General features: G+C 53.1%; 33 non-coding genes and 3 pseudogenes across 33 annotated transcripts; all 36 read right to left on the bottom strand.

The window, feature by feature from the left end:
* Positions 1 to 142: 142 nt before the first annotated feature.
* LOC147788732 (5S ribosomal RNA) lies at positions 143 to 261 on the bottom strand. Its single transcript, XR_015413074.1, has one exon. It is a non-coding gene; the product is annotated as a 5S ribosomal RNA (ribosomal RNA).
* A 238-nt stretch (positions 262 to 499) lies between these two features.
* On the bottom strand, positions 500 to 618 carry LOC147788733 (5S ribosomal RNA). The gene has a single exon (XR_015412333.1). It is a non-coding gene; the product is annotated as a 5S ribosomal RNA (ribosomal RNA).
* A 238-nt stretch (positions 619 to 856) lies between these two features.
* Positions 857 to 975, bottom strand: LOC147788734 (5S ribosomal RNA). The gene has a single exon (XR_015412545.1). It is a non-coding gene; the product is annotated as a 5S ribosomal RNA (ribosomal RNA).
* Positions 976 to 1,213: 238 nt separating this feature from the next.
* On the bottom strand, positions 1,214 to 1,332 carry LOC147788735 (5S ribosomal RNA). The gene has a single exon (XR_015412211.1). It is a non-coding gene; the product is annotated as a 5S ribosomal RNA (ribosomal RNA).
* A 238-nt stretch (positions 1,333 to 1,570) lies between these two features.
* Positions 1,571 to 1,689, bottom strand: LOC147788736 (5S ribosomal RNA). Its single transcript, XR_015412516.1, has one exon. It is a non-coding gene; the product is annotated as a 5S ribosomal RNA (ribosomal RNA).
* Positions 1,690 to 1,927: 238 nt separating this feature from the next.
* Positions 1,928 to 2,046, bottom strand: LOC147788737 (5S ribosomal RNA). Its single transcript, XR_015412212.1, has one exon. It is a non-coding gene; the product is annotated as a 5S ribosomal RNA (ribosomal RNA).
* Positions 2,047 to 2,284: 238 nt separating this feature from the next.
* Positions 2,285 to 2,403, bottom strand: LOC147788738 (5S ribosomal RNA). The gene has a single exon (XR_015412517.1). It is a non-coding gene; the product is annotated as a 5S ribosomal RNA (ribosomal RNA).
* A 238-nt stretch (positions 2,404 to 2,641) lies between these two features.
* LOC147788739 (5S ribosomal RNA) lies at positions 2,642 to 2,760 on the bottom strand (annotated as a pseudogene).
* Positions 2,761 to 2,998: 238 nt separating this feature from the next.
* LOC147788740 (5S ribosomal RNA) lies at positions 2,999 to 3,117 on the bottom strand. The gene has a single exon (XR_015412213.1). It is a non-coding gene; the product is annotated as a 5S ribosomal RNA (ribosomal RNA).
* Positions 3,118 to 3,355: 238 nt separating this feature from the next.
* On the bottom strand, positions 3,356 to 3,474 carry LOC147788741 (5S ribosomal RNA). The gene has a single exon (XR_015412499.1). It is a non-coding gene; the product is annotated as a 5S ribosomal RNA (ribosomal RNA).
* Positions 3,475 to 3,712: 238 nt separating this feature from the next.
* On the bottom strand, positions 3,713 to 3,831 carry LOC147788742 (5S ribosomal RNA). The gene has a single exon (XR_015413005.1). It is a non-coding gene; the product is annotated as a 5S ribosomal RNA (ribosomal RNA).
* Positions 3,832 to 4,069: 238 nt separating this feature from the next.
* LOC147788743 (5S ribosomal RNA) lies at positions 4,070 to 4,188 on the bottom strand. The gene has a single exon (XR_015413006.1). It is a non-coding gene; the product is annotated as a 5S ribosomal RNA (ribosomal RNA).
* A 238-nt stretch (positions 4,189 to 4,426) lies between these two features.
* On the bottom strand, positions 4,427 to 4,545 carry LOC147788744 (5S ribosomal RNA). Its single transcript, XR_015412543.1, has one exon. It is a non-coding gene; the product is annotated as a 5S ribosomal RNA (ribosomal RNA).
* Positions 4,546 to 4,783: 238 nt separating this feature from the next.
* LOC147788745 (5S ribosomal RNA) lies at positions 4,784 to 4,902 on the bottom strand. The gene has a single exon (XR_015412414.1). It is a non-coding gene; the product is annotated as a 5S ribosomal RNA (ribosomal RNA).
* Positions 4,903 to 5,140: 238 nt separating this feature from the next.
* Positions 5,141 to 5,259, bottom strand: LOC147788746 (5S ribosomal RNA). The gene has a single exon (XR_015413007.1). It is a non-coding gene; the product is annotated as a 5S ribosomal RNA (ribosomal RNA).
* Positions 5,260 to 5,497: 238 nt separating this feature from the next.
* On the bottom strand, positions 5,498 to 5,616 carry LOC147788747 (5S ribosomal RNA). Its single transcript, XR_015412214.1, has one exon. It is a non-coding gene; the product is annotated as a 5S ribosomal RNA (ribosomal RNA).
* Positions 5,617 to 5,853: 237 nt separating this feature from the next.
* Positions 5,854 to 5,972, bottom strand: LOC147788748 (5S ribosomal RNA). The gene has a single exon (XR_015412548.1). It is a non-coding gene; the product is annotated as a 5S ribosomal RNA (ribosomal RNA).
* A 245-nt stretch (positions 5,973 to 6,217) lies between these two features.
* LOC147788749 (5S ribosomal RNA) lies at positions 6,218 to 6,333 on the bottom strand (annotated as a pseudogene).
* Positions 6,334 to 6,571: 238 nt separating this feature from the next.
* On the bottom strand, positions 6,572 to 6,690 carry LOC147788750 (5S ribosomal RNA). The gene has a single exon (XR_015412500.1). It is a non-coding gene; the product is annotated as a 5S ribosomal RNA (ribosomal RNA).
* Positions 6,691 to 6,928: 238 nt separating this feature from the next.
* LOC147788751 (5S ribosomal RNA) lies at positions 6,929 to 7,047 on the bottom strand. Its single transcript, XR_015412525.1, has one exon. It is a non-coding gene; the product is annotated as a 5S ribosomal RNA (ribosomal RNA).
* Positions 7,048 to 7,292: 245 nt separating this feature from the next.
* LOC147788752 (5S ribosomal RNA) lies at positions 7,293 to 7,411 on the bottom strand. Its single transcript, XR_015412527.1, has one exon. It is a non-coding gene; the product is annotated as a 5S ribosomal RNA (ribosomal RNA).
* Positions 7,412 to 7,649: 238 nt separating this feature from the next.
* LOC147788753 (5S ribosomal RNA) lies at positions 7,650 to 7,768 on the bottom strand. The gene has a single exon (XR_015412947.1). It is a non-coding gene; the product is annotated as a 5S ribosomal RNA (ribosomal RNA).
* A 238-nt stretch (positions 7,769 to 8,006) lies between these two features.
* Positions 8,007 to 8,125, bottom strand: LOC147788754 (5S ribosomal RNA). The gene has a single exon (XR_015412215.1). It is a non-coding gene; the product is annotated as a 5S ribosomal RNA (ribosomal RNA).
* Positions 8,126 to 8,362: 237 nt separating this feature from the next.
* On the bottom strand, positions 8,363 to 8,481 carry LOC147788755 (5S ribosomal RNA). The gene has a single exon (XR_015412362.1). It is a non-coding gene; the product is annotated as a 5S ribosomal RNA (ribosomal RNA).
* A 245-nt stretch (positions 8,482 to 8,726) lies between these two features.
* On the bottom strand, positions 8,727 to 8,842 carry LOC147788756 (5S ribosomal RNA; annotated as a pseudogene).
* Positions 8,843 to 9,080: 238 nt separating this feature from the next.
* On the bottom strand, positions 9,081 to 9,199 carry LOC147788757 (5S ribosomal RNA). Its single transcript, XR_015412501.1, has one exon. It is a non-coding gene; the product is annotated as a 5S ribosomal RNA (ribosomal RNA).
* A 238-nt stretch (positions 9,200 to 9,437) lies between these two features.
* Positions 9,438 to 9,556, bottom strand: LOC147788758 (5S ribosomal RNA). Its single transcript, XR_015412526.1, has one exon. It is a non-coding gene; the product is annotated as a 5S ribosomal RNA (ribosomal RNA).
* A 238-nt stretch (positions 9,557 to 9,794) lies between these two features.
* On the bottom strand, positions 9,795 to 9,913 carry LOC147788759 (5S ribosomal RNA). The gene has a single exon (XR_015412351.1). It is a non-coding gene; the product is annotated as a 5S ribosomal RNA (ribosomal RNA).
* Positions 9,914 to 10,151: 238 nt separating this feature from the next.
* LOC147788760 (5S ribosomal RNA) lies at positions 10,152 to 10,270 on the bottom strand. Its single transcript, XR_015412389.1, has one exon. It is a non-coding gene; the product is annotated as a 5S ribosomal RNA (ribosomal RNA).
* A 238-nt stretch (positions 10,271 to 10,508) lies between these two features.
* On the bottom strand, positions 10,509 to 10,627 carry LOC147788761 (5S ribosomal RNA). Its single transcript, XR_015412949.1, has one exon. It is a non-coding gene; the product is annotated as a 5S ribosomal RNA (ribosomal RNA).
* Positions 10,628 to 10,865: 238 nt separating this feature from the next.
* Positions 10,866 to 10,984, bottom strand: LOC147788762 (5S ribosomal RNA). The gene has a single exon (XR_015412224.1). It is a non-coding gene; the product is annotated as a 5S ribosomal RNA (ribosomal RNA).
* A 238-nt stretch (positions 10,985 to 11,222) lies between these two features.
* LOC147788763 (5S ribosomal RNA) lies at positions 11,223 to 11,341 on the bottom strand. The gene has a single exon (XR_015412534.1). It is a non-coding gene; the product is annotated as a 5S ribosomal RNA (ribosomal RNA).
* Positions 11,342 to 11,579: 238 nt separating this feature from the next.
* LOC147788764 (5S ribosomal RNA) lies at positions 11,580 to 11,698 on the bottom strand. Its single transcript, XR_015412450.1, has one exon. It is a non-coding gene; the product is annotated as a 5S ribosomal RNA (ribosomal RNA).
* Positions 11,699 to 11,936: 238 nt separating this feature from the next.
* Positions 11,937 to 12,055, bottom strand: LOC147788765 (5S ribosomal RNA). Its single transcript, XR_015412218.1, has one exon. It is a non-coding gene; the product is annotated as a 5S ribosomal RNA (ribosomal RNA).
* A 238-nt stretch (positions 12,056 to 12,293) lies between these two features.
* On the bottom strand, positions 12,294 to 12,412 carry LOC147788766 (5S ribosomal RNA). The gene has a single exon (XR_015412219.1). It is a non-coding gene; the product is annotated as a 5S ribosomal RNA (ribosomal RNA).
* Positions 12,413 to 12,650: 238 nt separating this feature from the next.
* LOC147788767 (5S ribosomal RNA) lies at positions 12,651 to 12,769 on the bottom strand. Its single transcript, XR_015412535.1, has one exon. It is a non-coding gene; the product is annotated as a 5S ribosomal RNA (ribosomal RNA).
* Positions 12,770 to 12,857: the final 88 nt, after the last annotated feature.

A 12,857-nucleotide genomic window follows, 5' to 3' on the forward strand; every position in this document is an offset into this window, starting at 1 on the left:
CCGCGCGGACACGTCGGGGAGAAGAAACGCGATGGGCGTGAGCGTGCGAGCGGGGGAGGTTGCCATTTGTAAAGAAATGAAGAAAAGAACAGGGAGAAATTGAAATAACGAGCAAAAGAAATAAGAAATAAAAAATAAAAAAGGGGTGCAACACGAGGACTTCCCAAGTGGTCACCCAACTTAGTACTACTCTCGCCCAAGCACGCTTGACTGCGGAGTTCTGATGGGATCCGGTGCATTAGTGCTGGTATGATCGCACCCGACATGCAATGCGCACAAATTGCATTTAACGCATGCGGGGCGGCATCATCGAGGCGACGGTGGGTGCACGCACGTGCACGGAACGGTCGGTGGGGCCCGCGCGGACACGTCGGGGAGAAGAAACGCGATGGGCGTGAGCGTGCGAGCGGGGGAGGTTGCCATTTGTAAAGAAAGGAAGAAAAGAACGGGGAGAAATTGAAATAACGAGCAAAAGAAATAAGAAATAAAAAATAAAAAAGGGGTGCAACACGAGGACTTCCCAAGTGGTCACCCAACTTCGTACTACTCTCGCCCAAGCACGCTTAACTGCGGAGTTCTGATGGGATCCGGTGCATTAGTGCTGGTATGATCGCACCCGACATGCAATTCGCACAAATTGCATTTAACGCATGCGGGGCGGCATCATCGAGGCGACGGTGGGTGCACGCACGTGCTCGGAACGGTCGGCGGGGCCCGCGCGGACACGTCGGGGAGAAGAAACGCGATGGGCGTGAGCGTGCGAGCGGGGGAGGTTGCCATTTGTAAAGAAAGGAAGAAAAGAACGGGGAGAAATTGAAATAACGAGCAAAAGAAATAAGAAATAAAAAATAAAAAAGGGGTGCAACACGAGGACTTCCCAAGTGGTCACCCAACTTAGTACTACTCTCGCCCAAGCACGCTTGACTGCGGAGTTCTGATGGGATCCGGTGCATTAGTGCTGGTATGATCCCACCCGACATGCAATGCGCACAAATTGCATTTAACGCATGCGGGGCGGCATCATCGAGGCGACGGTGGGTGCACGCACGTGCACGGAACGGTCGGCGGGGCCCGCGCGGACACGTCGGGGAGAAGAAACGCGATGGGCGTGAGCGTGCGAGCGGGGGAGGTTGCCATTTGTAAAGAAAGGAAGAAAAGAACGGGGAGAAATTGAAATAACGAGCAAAAGAAATAAGAAATAAAAAATAAAAAAGGGGTGCAACACGAGGACTTCCCAAGTGGTCACCCAACTTAGTACTACTCTCGCCCAAGCACGCTTGACTGCGGAGTTCTGATGGGATCCGGTGCATTAGTGCTGGTATGATCGCACCCGACATGCAATGCGCACAAATTGCATTTAACGCATGCGGGGCGGCATGATCGAGGCGACGGTGGGTGCACGCACGTGCTCGGAACGGTCGGCGAGGCCCGCGCGGACACGTCGGGGAGAAGAAACGCGATGGGCGTGAGCGTGCGAGCGGGGGAGGTTGCCATTTGTAAAGAAAGGAAGAAAAGAACGGGGAGAAATTGAAATAACGAGCAAAAGAAATAAGAAATAAAAAATAAAAAAGGGGTGCAACACGAGGACTTCCGAAGTGGTCACCCAACTTAGTACTGCTCTCGCCCAAGCACGCTTAACTGCAGAGTTCTGATGGGATCCGGTGCATTAGTGCTGGTATGATCGCACCCGACATGCAATGCGCACAAATTGCATTTAACGCATGCGGGGCGGCATCATCGAGGCGACGGTGGGTGCATGCACGTGCTCGGAACGGTCGGCGGGGCCCGCGCGGACACGTCGGGGAGAAGAAACGCGATGGGCGTGAGCGTGCGAGCGGGGGAGGTTGCCATTTGTAAAGAAAGGAAGAAAAGAACGGGGAGAAATTGAAATAACGAGCAAAAGAAATAAGAAATAAAAAATAAAAAAGGGGTGCAACACGAGGACTTCCCAAGTGGTCACCCAACTTAGTACTACTCTCGCCCAAGCACGCTTGACTGCGGAGTTCTGATGGGATCCGGTGCATTAGTGCTGGTATGATCGCACCCGACATGCAATGCGCACAAATTGCATTTAACGCATGCGGGGCGGCATCATCGAGGCGACGGTGGGTGCATGCACGTGCTCGGAACGGTCGGCGGGGCCCGCGCGGACACGTCGGGGAGAAGAAACGCGATGGGCGTGAGCGTGCGAGCGGGGGAGGTTGCCATTTGTAAAGAAAGGAAGAAAAGAACGGGGAGAAATTGAAATAACGAGCAAAAGAAATAAGAAATAAAAAATAAAAAAGGGGTGCAACACGAGGACTTCCGAAGTGGTCACCCAACTTAGTACTGCTCTCGCCCAAGCACGCTTAACTGCAGAGTTCTGATGGGATCCGGTGCATTAGTGCTGGTATGATCGCACCCGACATGCAATGCGCACAAATTGCATTTAACGCATGCGGGGCGGCATGATCGAGGCGACGGTGGGTGCACGCACGTGCTCGGAACGGTCGGCGGGGCCCGCGCGGACACGTCGGGGAGAAGAAACGCGATGGGCGTGAGCGTGCGAGCGGGGGAGGTTGCCATTTGTAAAGAAAGGAAGAAAAGAACGGGGAGAAATTGAAATAACGAGCAAAAGAAATAAGAAATAAAAAATAAAAAAGGGGTGCAACACAAGGACTTCCCAAGTGGTCACCCAACTTAGTAATACTCTCACCCAAGCACGCTTCACTGCGGAGTTTTGATGGGATCCGATGCATTAGTGCTGGTATGATCGCACCCGACATGCAATGCGCACAAATTGCATTTAACGCATGCGGGGCGGCATGATCGAGGCGACGGTGGGTGCACGCACGTGCTCGGAACGGTCGGCGGGGCCCGCGCGGACACGTCGGGGAGAAGAAACGCGATGGGCGTGAGCGTGCGAGCGGGGGAGGTTGCCATTTGTAAAGAAAGGAAGAAAAGAACGGTGAGAAATTGAAATAACGAGCAAAAGAAATAAGAAATAAAAAATAAAAAAGGGGTGCAACACGAGGACTTCCCAAGTGGTCACCCAACTTAGTACTACTCTCGCCCAAGCACGCTTGACTGCGGAGTTCTGATGGGATCCGGTGCATTAGTGCTGGTATGATCGCACCCGACATGCAATGCGCACAAATTGCATTTAACGCATGCGGGGCGGCATCATCGAGGCGACGGTGGGTGCACGCACGTGCTCGGAACGGTCGGCGGGGGCCGCGCGGACACGTCCGGGAGAAGAAACGCGATGGGCGTGAGCGTGCGAGCGGGGGAGGTTGCCATTTGTAAAGAAAGGAAGAAAAGAACGGGGAGAAATTGAAATAACGAGCAAAAGAAATAAGAAATAAAAAATAAAAAAGGGGTGCAACACGAGGACTTCCGAAGTGGTTACCCAACTTAGTACTACTCTCGCCCAAGCACGCTTGACTGCGGAGTTCTGATGGGATCCGGTGCATTAGTGCTGGTATGATCGCACCCGACATGCAATACGCACAAATTGCATTTAACGCATGCGGGGCGGCATGATCGAGGCGACGGTGGGTGCACGCACGTGCTCGGAACGGTCGGCGGGGCCCGCGCGGACACGTCGGGGAGAAGAAACGCGATGGGCGTGAGCGTGCGAGCGGGGGAGGTTGCCATTTGTAAAGAAAGGAAGAAAAGAACGGGGAGAAATTGAAATAACGAGCAAAAGAAATAAGAAATAAAAAATAAAAAAGGGGTGCAACACGAGGACTTCCCAAGTGGTCACCCAACTTAGTACTACTCTCGCCCAAGCACGCTTAACTGCGGAGTTCTAATGGGATCCGGTGCATTAGTGCTGGTATGATCGCACCCGACATGCAATGCGCACAAATTGCATTTAACGCATGCGGGGCGGCATGATCGAGGCGACGGTGGGTGCACGCACGTGCTCGGAACGGTCGGCGGGGCCCGCGCGGACACGTCGGGAAGAAGAAACGCGATGGGCGTGAGCGTGCGAGCGGGGGAGGTTGCCATTTGTAAAGAAAGGAAGAAAAGAACGGGGAGAAATTGAAATAACGAGCAAAAGAAATAAGAAATAAAAAATAAAAAAGGGGTGCAACACGAGGACTTCCCAAGTGGTCACCCAACTTAGTACTACTCTCGCCCAAGCACGCTTAACTGCGGAGTTCTAATGGGATCCGGTGCATTAGTGCTGGTATGATCGCACCCGACATGCAATGCGCACAAATTGCATTTAACGCATGCGGGGCGGCATGATCGAGGCGACGGTGGGTGCACGCACGTGCTCGGAACGGTCGGCGGGGCCCGCGCGGACACGTCGGGGAGAAGAAACGCGATGGGCGTGAGCGTGCGAGCGGGGGAGGTTGCCATTTGTAAAGAAAGGAAGAAAAGAACGGTGAGAAATTGAAATAACGAGCAAAAGAAATAAGAAATAAAAAATAAAAAAGGGGTGCAACACGAGGACTTCCCAAGTGGTCACCCAACTTAGTACTACTCTCGCCCAAGCACGCTTGACTGCGGAGTTCTGATGGGATCCGTTGCATTAGTGCTGGTATTATCGCACCCGACATGCAATGCGCACAAATTGCATTTAACGCATGCGGGGCGGCATCATCGAGGCGACGGTGGGTGCACGCACGTGCTCGGAACGGTCGGCGGGGCCCGCGCGGACACGTCGGGGAGAAGAAACGCGATGGGCGTGAGCGTGCGAGCGGGGGAGGTTGCCATTTGTAAAGAAAGGAAGAAAAGAACGGGGAGAAATTGAAATAACGAGCAAAAGAAATAAGAAATAAAAAATAAAAAAGGGGTGCAACACGAGGACTTCCCAAGTGGTCACCCAACTTAGTACTACTATCGCCCAAGCACGCTTAGCTGCGGAGTTCTGATGGGATCCGGTGCATTAGTGCTGGTATGATCGCACCCGACATGCAATGCGCACAAATTGCATTTAACGCATGCGGGGCGGCATGATCGAGGCGACGGTGGGTGCACGCACGTGCTCGGAACGGTCGGCGGGGCCCGCGCGGACACGTCGGGGAGAAGAAACGCGATGGGCGTGAGCGTGCGAGCGGGGGAGGTTGCCATTTGTAAAGAAAGGAAGAAAAGAACGGGGAGAAATTGAAATAACGAGCAAAAGAAATAAGAAATAAAAAATAAAAAAGGGGTGCAACACGAGGACTTCCCAAGTGGTCACCCAACTTAGTACTACTCTCGCCCAAGCACGCTTAACTGCGGAGTTCTAATGGGATCCGGTGCATTAGTGCTGGTATGATCGCACCCGACATGCAATGCGCACAAATTGCATTTAACGCATGCGGGGCGGCATGATCGAGGCGACGGAGGGTGCACGCACGTGCTCGGAACGGTCGGCGGGGCCCGCGCGGACACGTCGGGGAGAAGAAACGCGATGGGCGTGAGCGTGCGAGCGGGGGAGGTTGCCATTTGTAAAGATAGGAAGAAAAGAACGGGGAGAAATTGAAATAACGAGCAAAAGAAATAAGAAATAAAAAATAAAAAAGGGGTGCAACACGAGGACTTCCCAAGTGGTCACCCAACTTAGTACTACTCTCGCCCAAGCACGCTTGACTGCGGAGTTCTGATGGGATCCGGTGCATTAGTGCTGGTATGATCGCACCCGACATGCAATGCGCACAAATTGCATTTAACGCATGCGGGGCGGCATGATCGAGGCGACGGTGGGTGCACGCACGTGCTCGGAACGGTCGGCGGGGCCCGCGCAGACACGTCGGGGAGAAGAAACGCGATGGGCATGAGCGGGGGAGGTTGCCATTTGTAAAGAAAGGAAGAAAAGAACGGGGAGAAATTGAAATAACGAGCAAAAGAAATAAGAAATAAAAAATAAAAAATAAGAAAGGGGTGCAACACGAGGACTTCCCAAGTGGTCACCCAACTTAGTACTACTCTCGCCCAAGCACGCTTAACTACGGAGTTCTGATAGGATCAGGTGCATTAGTGCTGGTATGATCGCACCCGACATGCAATGCGCACAAACTGCATTTAACGCATGCGGGGCGGCATCATCGAGGCGACGGTGGGTGCACGCACGTGCTCGAAACGGTCGGCGGGGCCCGCGCGGACACGTCGGAGAGAAGAAACGCGATGGGCGTGAGCGTGCGAGCGGGGGAGGTTGCCATTTGTAAAGAAAGGAAGAAAAGAACGGGGAGAAATTGAAATAACGAGCAAAAGAAATAAGAAATAAAAAATACAAAATAAGAAAGGGGTGCAACACTACTTCCCAAGTGGTCACCCAACTAAGTACTACTCTCGCCCAAGCACGCTTAACTACGGAATTCTGATGGGATCAGGTGCATTAGTGCTGGTATGATCGCACCCGACATGCAATGCGCACAAATTGCATTTAACGCATGCGGGGCGGCATCATCGAGGCGACGGTGGGTGCACGCACGTGCTCGGAACGGTCGGCGGGGGCCGCGCGGACACGTCCGGGAGAAGAAACGCGATGGGCGTGAGCGTGCGAGCGGGGGAGGTTGCCATTTGTAAAGAAAGGAAGAAAAGAACGGGGAGAAATTGAAATAACGAGCAAAAGAAATAAGAAATAAAAAATAAAAAAGGGGTGCAACACGAGGACTTCCGAAGTGGTTACCCAACTTAGTACTACTCTCGCCCAAGCACGCTTGACTGCGGAGTTCTGATGGGATCCGGTGCATTAGTGCTGGTATGATCGCACCCGACATGCAATACGCACAAATTGCATTTAACGCATGCGGGGCGGCATGATCGAGGCGACGGTGGGTGCACGCACGTGCTCGGAACGGTCGGCGGGGCCCGCGCGGACACGTCGGGGAGAAGAAACGCGATGGGCGTGAGCGTGCGAGCGGGGGAGGTTGCCATTTGTAAAGAAAGGAAGAAAAGAACGGGGAGAAATTGAAATAACGAGCAAAAGAAATAAGAAATAAAAAATAAAAAAGGGGTGCAACACGAGGACTTCCCAAGTGGTCACCCAACTTAGTACTACTCTCGCCCAAGCACACTTAACTGCGGAGTTCTAATGGGATTCGGTGCATTAGTGCTGGTATGATCGCACCCGACATGCAATGCGCACAAATTGCATTTAACGCATGCGGGGCGGCATGATCGAGGCGACGGTGGCTGCACGCACGTGCTCGGAACGGTCGGCGGGGCCCGCGCGGACACGTCGGGGAGAAGAAACGCGATGGGCGTGAGCGTGCGAGCGGGGGAGGTTGCCATTTGTAAAGAAAGGAAGAAAAGAACGGGGAGAAATTGAAATAACGAGCAAAAGAAATAAGAAATAAAAAATAAAAAATAAAAAAGGGGTGCAACACGAGGACTTCCTAAGTGGTCACCCAACTTAGTACTACTCTTGCCCAAGCACGCTTAACTGCGGAGTTCTAATGGGATCCGGTGCATTAGTGCTGGTATGATCGCACCCGACATGCAATGCGCACAAATTGCATTTAACGCATGCGGGGCGGCATGATCGAGGCGACGGTGGGTGCACGCACGTGCTCGGAACGGTCGGCGGGGCCCGCGCGGACACGTCGGGGAGAAGAAACGCGATGGGCGTGAGCGTGCGAGCGGGGGAGGTTGCCATTTGTAAAGAAAGGAAGAAAAGAACGGGGAGAAATTGAAATAACGAGCAAAAGAAATAAGAAATAAAAAATAAAAAAGGGGTGCAACACGAGGACTTCCCAAGTGGTCACCCAACTTAGTACTACTCTCGCCCAAGCACGCTTAACTGCGGAGTTCTGATGGGATCCGGTGCATTAGTGCTGGTATGATCGCACCCGACAAGCAATGCGCACAAATTGCATTTAACGCATGCGGGGCGGCATGATCGAGGCGACGGTGGGTGCACGCACGTGCTCGGAACGGTCGGCGGGGCCCGCGCGGACACGTCGGGGAGAAGAAACGCGATGGGCGTGAGCGTGCGAGCGGGGGAGGTTGCCATTTGTAAAGAAAGGAAGAAAAGAACGGTGAGAAATTGAAATAACGAGCAAAAGAAATAAGAAATAAAAAATAAAAAAGGGGTGCAACACGAGGACTTCCCAAGTGGTCACCCAACTTAGTACTACTCTCGCCCAAGCACGCTTGACTGCGGAGTTCTGATGGGATCCGGTGCATTAGTGCTGGTATGATCGCACCCGACATGCAATGCGCACAAATTGCATTTAACGCATGCGGGGCGGCATGATCGAGGCGACGGTGGGTGCACGCACGTGCTCGGAACGGTCGGCGGGGCCCGCGCAGACACGTCGGGGAGAAGAAACGCGATGGGCATGAGCGGGGGAGGTTGCCATTTGTAAAGAAAGGAAGAAAAGAACGGGGAGAAATTGAAATAACGAGCAAAAGAAATAAGAAATAAAAAATAAAAAATAAGAAAGGGGTGCAACACGAGGACTTCCCAAGTGGTCACCCAACTTAGTACTACTCTCGCCCAAGCACGCTTAACTACGGAGTTCTGATGGGATCAGGTGCATTAGTGCTGGTATGATCGCACCCGACATGCAATGCGCACAAACTGCATTTAACGCATGCGGGGCGGCATCATCGAGGCGACGGTGGGTGCACGCACGTGCTCGAAACGGTCGGCGGGGCCCGCGCGGACACGTCGGAGAGAAGAAACGCGATGGGCGTGAGCGTGCGAGCGGGGGAGGTTGCCATTTGTAAAGAAAGGAAGAAAAGAACGGGGAGAAATTGAAATAACGAGCAAAAGAAATAAGAAATAAAAAATACAAAATAAGAAAGGGGTGCAACACTACTTCCCAAGTGGTCACCCAACTAAGTACTACTCTCGCCCAAGCACGCTTAACTACGGAATTCTGATGGGATCAGGTGCATTAGTGCTGGTATGATCGCACCCGACATGCAATGCGCACAAATTGCATTTAACGCATGCGGGGCGGCATCATCGAGGCGACGGTGGGTGCACGCACGTGCTCGGAACGGTCGGCGGGGGCCGCGCGGACACGTCCGGGAGAAGAAACGCGATGGGCGTGAGCGTGCGAGCGGGGGAGGTTGCCATTTGTAAAGAAAGGAAGAAAAGAACGGGGAGAAATTGAAATAACGAGCAAAAGAAATAAGAAATAAAAAATAAAAAAGGGGTGCAACACGAGGACTTCCGAAGTGGTTACCCAACTTAGTACTACTCTCGCCCAAGCACGCTTGACTGCGGAGTTCTGATGGGATCCGGTGCATTAGTGCTGGTATGATCGCACCCGACATGCAATACGCACAAATTGCATTTAACGCATGCGGGGCGGCATGATCGAGGCGACGGTGGGTGCACGCACGTGCTCGGAACGGTCGACGGGGCCCGCGCGGACACGTCGGGGAGAAGAAACGCGATGGGCGTGAGCGTGCGAGCGGGGGAGGTTGCCATTTGTAAAGAAAGGAAGAAAAGAACGGGGAGAAATTGAAATAACGAGCAAAAGAAATAAGAAATAAAAAATAAAAAAGGGGTGCAACACGAGGACTTCCCAAGTGGTCACCCAACTTAGTACTACTCTCGCCCAAGCACACTTAACTGCGGAGTTCTAATGGGATTCGGTGCATTAGTGCTGGTATGATCGCACCCGACATGCAATGCGCACAAATTGCATTTAACGCATGCGGGGCGGCATGATCGAGGCGACGGTGGCTGCACGCACGTGCTCGGAACGGTCGGCGGGGCCCGCGCGGACACGTCGGGGAGAAGAAACGCGATGGGCGTGAGGGTGCGAGCGGGGGAGGTTGCCATTTGTAAAGAAAGGAAGAAAAGAACGGGGAGAAATTGAAATAACGAGCAAAAGAAATAAGAAATAAAAAATAAAAAAGGGGTGCAACACGAGGACTTCCCAAGTGGTCACCCAACTTAGTACTACTCTAGCCCAAGCACGCTTAACTGCGGAGTTCTGATGGGATCCGGTGCATTAGTGCTGGTATGATCGCACCCGACATGCAATGCGCACAAATTGCATTTAACGCATGCGGGGCGGCATGATCGATGCGACGGTGGGTGCACGCACGTGCTCGGAACGGTCGGCGGGGCCCGCGCGGACACGTCGGGGAGAAGAAACGCGATGGGCGTGAGCGTGCGAGCGGGGGAGGTTGCCATTTATAAAGAAAGGAAGAAAAGAACGGGGAGAAATTGAAATAACGAGCAAAAGAAATAAGAAATAAAAAATAAAAAAGGGGTGCAACACGAGGACTTCCCAAGTGGTCACCCAACTTAGTACTACTCTCGCCCAAGCACGCTTGACTGCGGAGTTCTGATGGGATCCGGTGCATTAGTGCTGGTATGATCGCACCTGACATGCAATGCGCACAAATTGCATTTAACGCATGCGGGGCGGCATGATCGAGGCGACGGTGGGTGCACGCACGTGCTCGGAACGGTCGGCGGGGCCCGCGCGGACACGTCGGGGAGAAGAAACGCGATGGGCGTGAGCGTGCGAGCGGGGGAGGTTGCCATTTGTAAAGAAATGAAGAAAAGAACAGGGAGAAATTGAAATAACGAGCAAAAGAAATAAGAAATAAAAAATAAAAAAGGGGTGCAACACGAGGACTTCCCAAGTGGTCACCCAACTTAGTACTACTCTCGCCCAAGCACGCTTAACTGCGGAGTTCTGATGGGATCCGGTGCATTAGTGCTGGTATGATCGCACCCGACATGCAATGCGCACAAATTGCATTTAACGCATGCGGGACGACATGATCGAGGCAACGGTGGGTGCACGCACGTGCTCGGAACGGTCGGCGGGGCCCGCGCGGACACGTCGGGGAGAAGAAACGCGATGGGCGTGAGCGTGCGAGCGGGGGAGGTTGCCATTTGTAAAGAAAGGAAGAAAAGAACGGGGAGAAATTGAAATAACGAGCAAAAGAAATAAGAAATAAAAAATAAAAAAGGGGTGCAACACGAGGACTTCCCAAGTGGTCACCCAACTTAGTACTACTCTCGTCCAAGCACGCTTAACTGCGGAGTTCTGATGGGATCCGGTGCATTAGTGCTGGTATGATCGCACCCGACATGCAATGCGCACAAATTGCATTTAACGCATGCGGGGCGGCATGATCGAGGCGACGGTGGGTGCACGCACGTGCACGGAACGGTCGGCGGGGCCCGCGCGGACACGTCGGGGAGAAGAAACGCGATGGGCGTGAGCGTGCGAGCGGGGGAGGTTGCCATTTGTAAAGAAAGGAAGAAAAGAACGTGGAGAAATTGAAATAACGAGCAAAAGAAATAAGAAATAAAAAATAAAAAAGGGGTGCAACACGAGGACTTCCCAAGTGGTCACCCAACTTAGTACTACTCTCGCCCAAGCACGCTTAACTGCGGAGTGCTGATGAGATCCAGTGCATTAGTGCTGGTATGATCGCACCCGACATTCAATGCGCACAAATTGCATTTAACGCATGCGGGGCGGCATGATCGAGGCGACGGTGGGTGCACGCAGGTGCTCGGAACAGTCGGCGGGGCCCGCGCGGACACGTCGGGGAGAAGAAACGCGATGGGCGTGAGCGTGCGAGTGGGGGAGGTTGCCATTTGTAAAGAAAGGAAGAAAAGAACGGGGAGAAATTGAAATAACGAGCAAAAGAAATAAGAAATAAAAAATAAAAAAGGGGTGCAACACGAGGACTTCCCAAGTGGTCACCCAACTTAGTACTACTCTCGTCCAAGCACGCTTAACTGCGGAGTTCTGATGGGATCTGGTGCATTAGTGCTGGTATGATCGCACCCGACATGCAATGCGCACAAATTGCATTTAACGCATGCGGGGCGGCATGATCGAGGCGACGGTGGGTGCACGCACGTGCTCGGAACGGTCGGCGGGGCCCGCGCGGACACGTCGGGGAGAAGAAACGCGATGGGCGTGAGGGTGCGAGCGGGGGAGGTTGCCATTTGTAAAGAAAGGAAGAAAAGAACGGGGAGAAATTGAAATAACGAGCAAAAGAAATAAGAAATAAAAAATAAAAAAGGGGTGCAACACGAGGACTTCCCAAGTGGTCACCCAACTTAGTACTACTCTCGCCCAAGCACGCTTGACTGCGGAGTTCTGATGGGATCCGGTGCATTAGTGCTGGTATGATCGCACCCGACATGCAATGCGCACAAATTGCATTTAACGCATGCGGGGCGGCATGATCGAGGCGACGGTGGGTGCACGCACGTGCTCGGAACGGTCGGCGGGGCCCGCGCGGACACGTCGGGGAGAAGAAACGCGATGGGCGTGAGCGTGCGAGCGGGGGAGGTTGCCATTTGTAAAGAAATGAAGAAAAGAACAGGGAGAAATTGAAATAACGAGCAAAAGAAATAAGAAATAAAAAATAAAAAAGGGGTGCAACACGAGGACTTCCCAAGTGGTCACCCAACTTAGTACTACTCTCGCCCAAGCACGCTTGACTGCGGAGTTCTGATGGGATCCGGTGCATTAGTGCTGGTATGATCGCACCCGACATGCAATGCGCACAAATTGCATTTAACGCATGCGGGGCGGCATCATCGAGGCGACGGTGGGTGCACGCACGTGCACGGAACGGTCGGCGGGGCCCGCCCGGACACGTCGGGGAGAAGAAACGCGATGGGCGTGAGCGTGCGAGCGGGGGAGGTTGCCATTTGTAAAGAAAGGAAGAAAAGAACGGGGAGAAATTGAAATAACGAGCAAAAGAAATAAGAAATAAAAAATAAAAAAGGGGTGCAACACGAGGACTTCCCAAGTGGTCACCCAACTTAGTACTACTCTCGCCCAAGCACGCTTAACTGCGGAGTGCTGATGAGATCCAGTGCATTAGTGCTGGTATGATCGCACCCGACATTCAATGCGCACAAATTGCATTTAACGCATGCGGGGCGGCATGATCGAGGCGACGGTGGGTGCACGCAGGTGCTCGGAACAGTC

This window comes from Cucurbita pepo, chromosome 16 (genome assembly GCF_057944985.1).
Source record: "Cucurbita pepo subsp. pepo isolate OVF chromosome 16, ASM5794498v1, whole genome shotgun sequence".
NCBI lineage: Eukaryota > Viridiplantae > Streptophyta > Magnoliopsida > Cucurbitales > Cucurbitaceae > Cucurbita > Cucurbita pepo.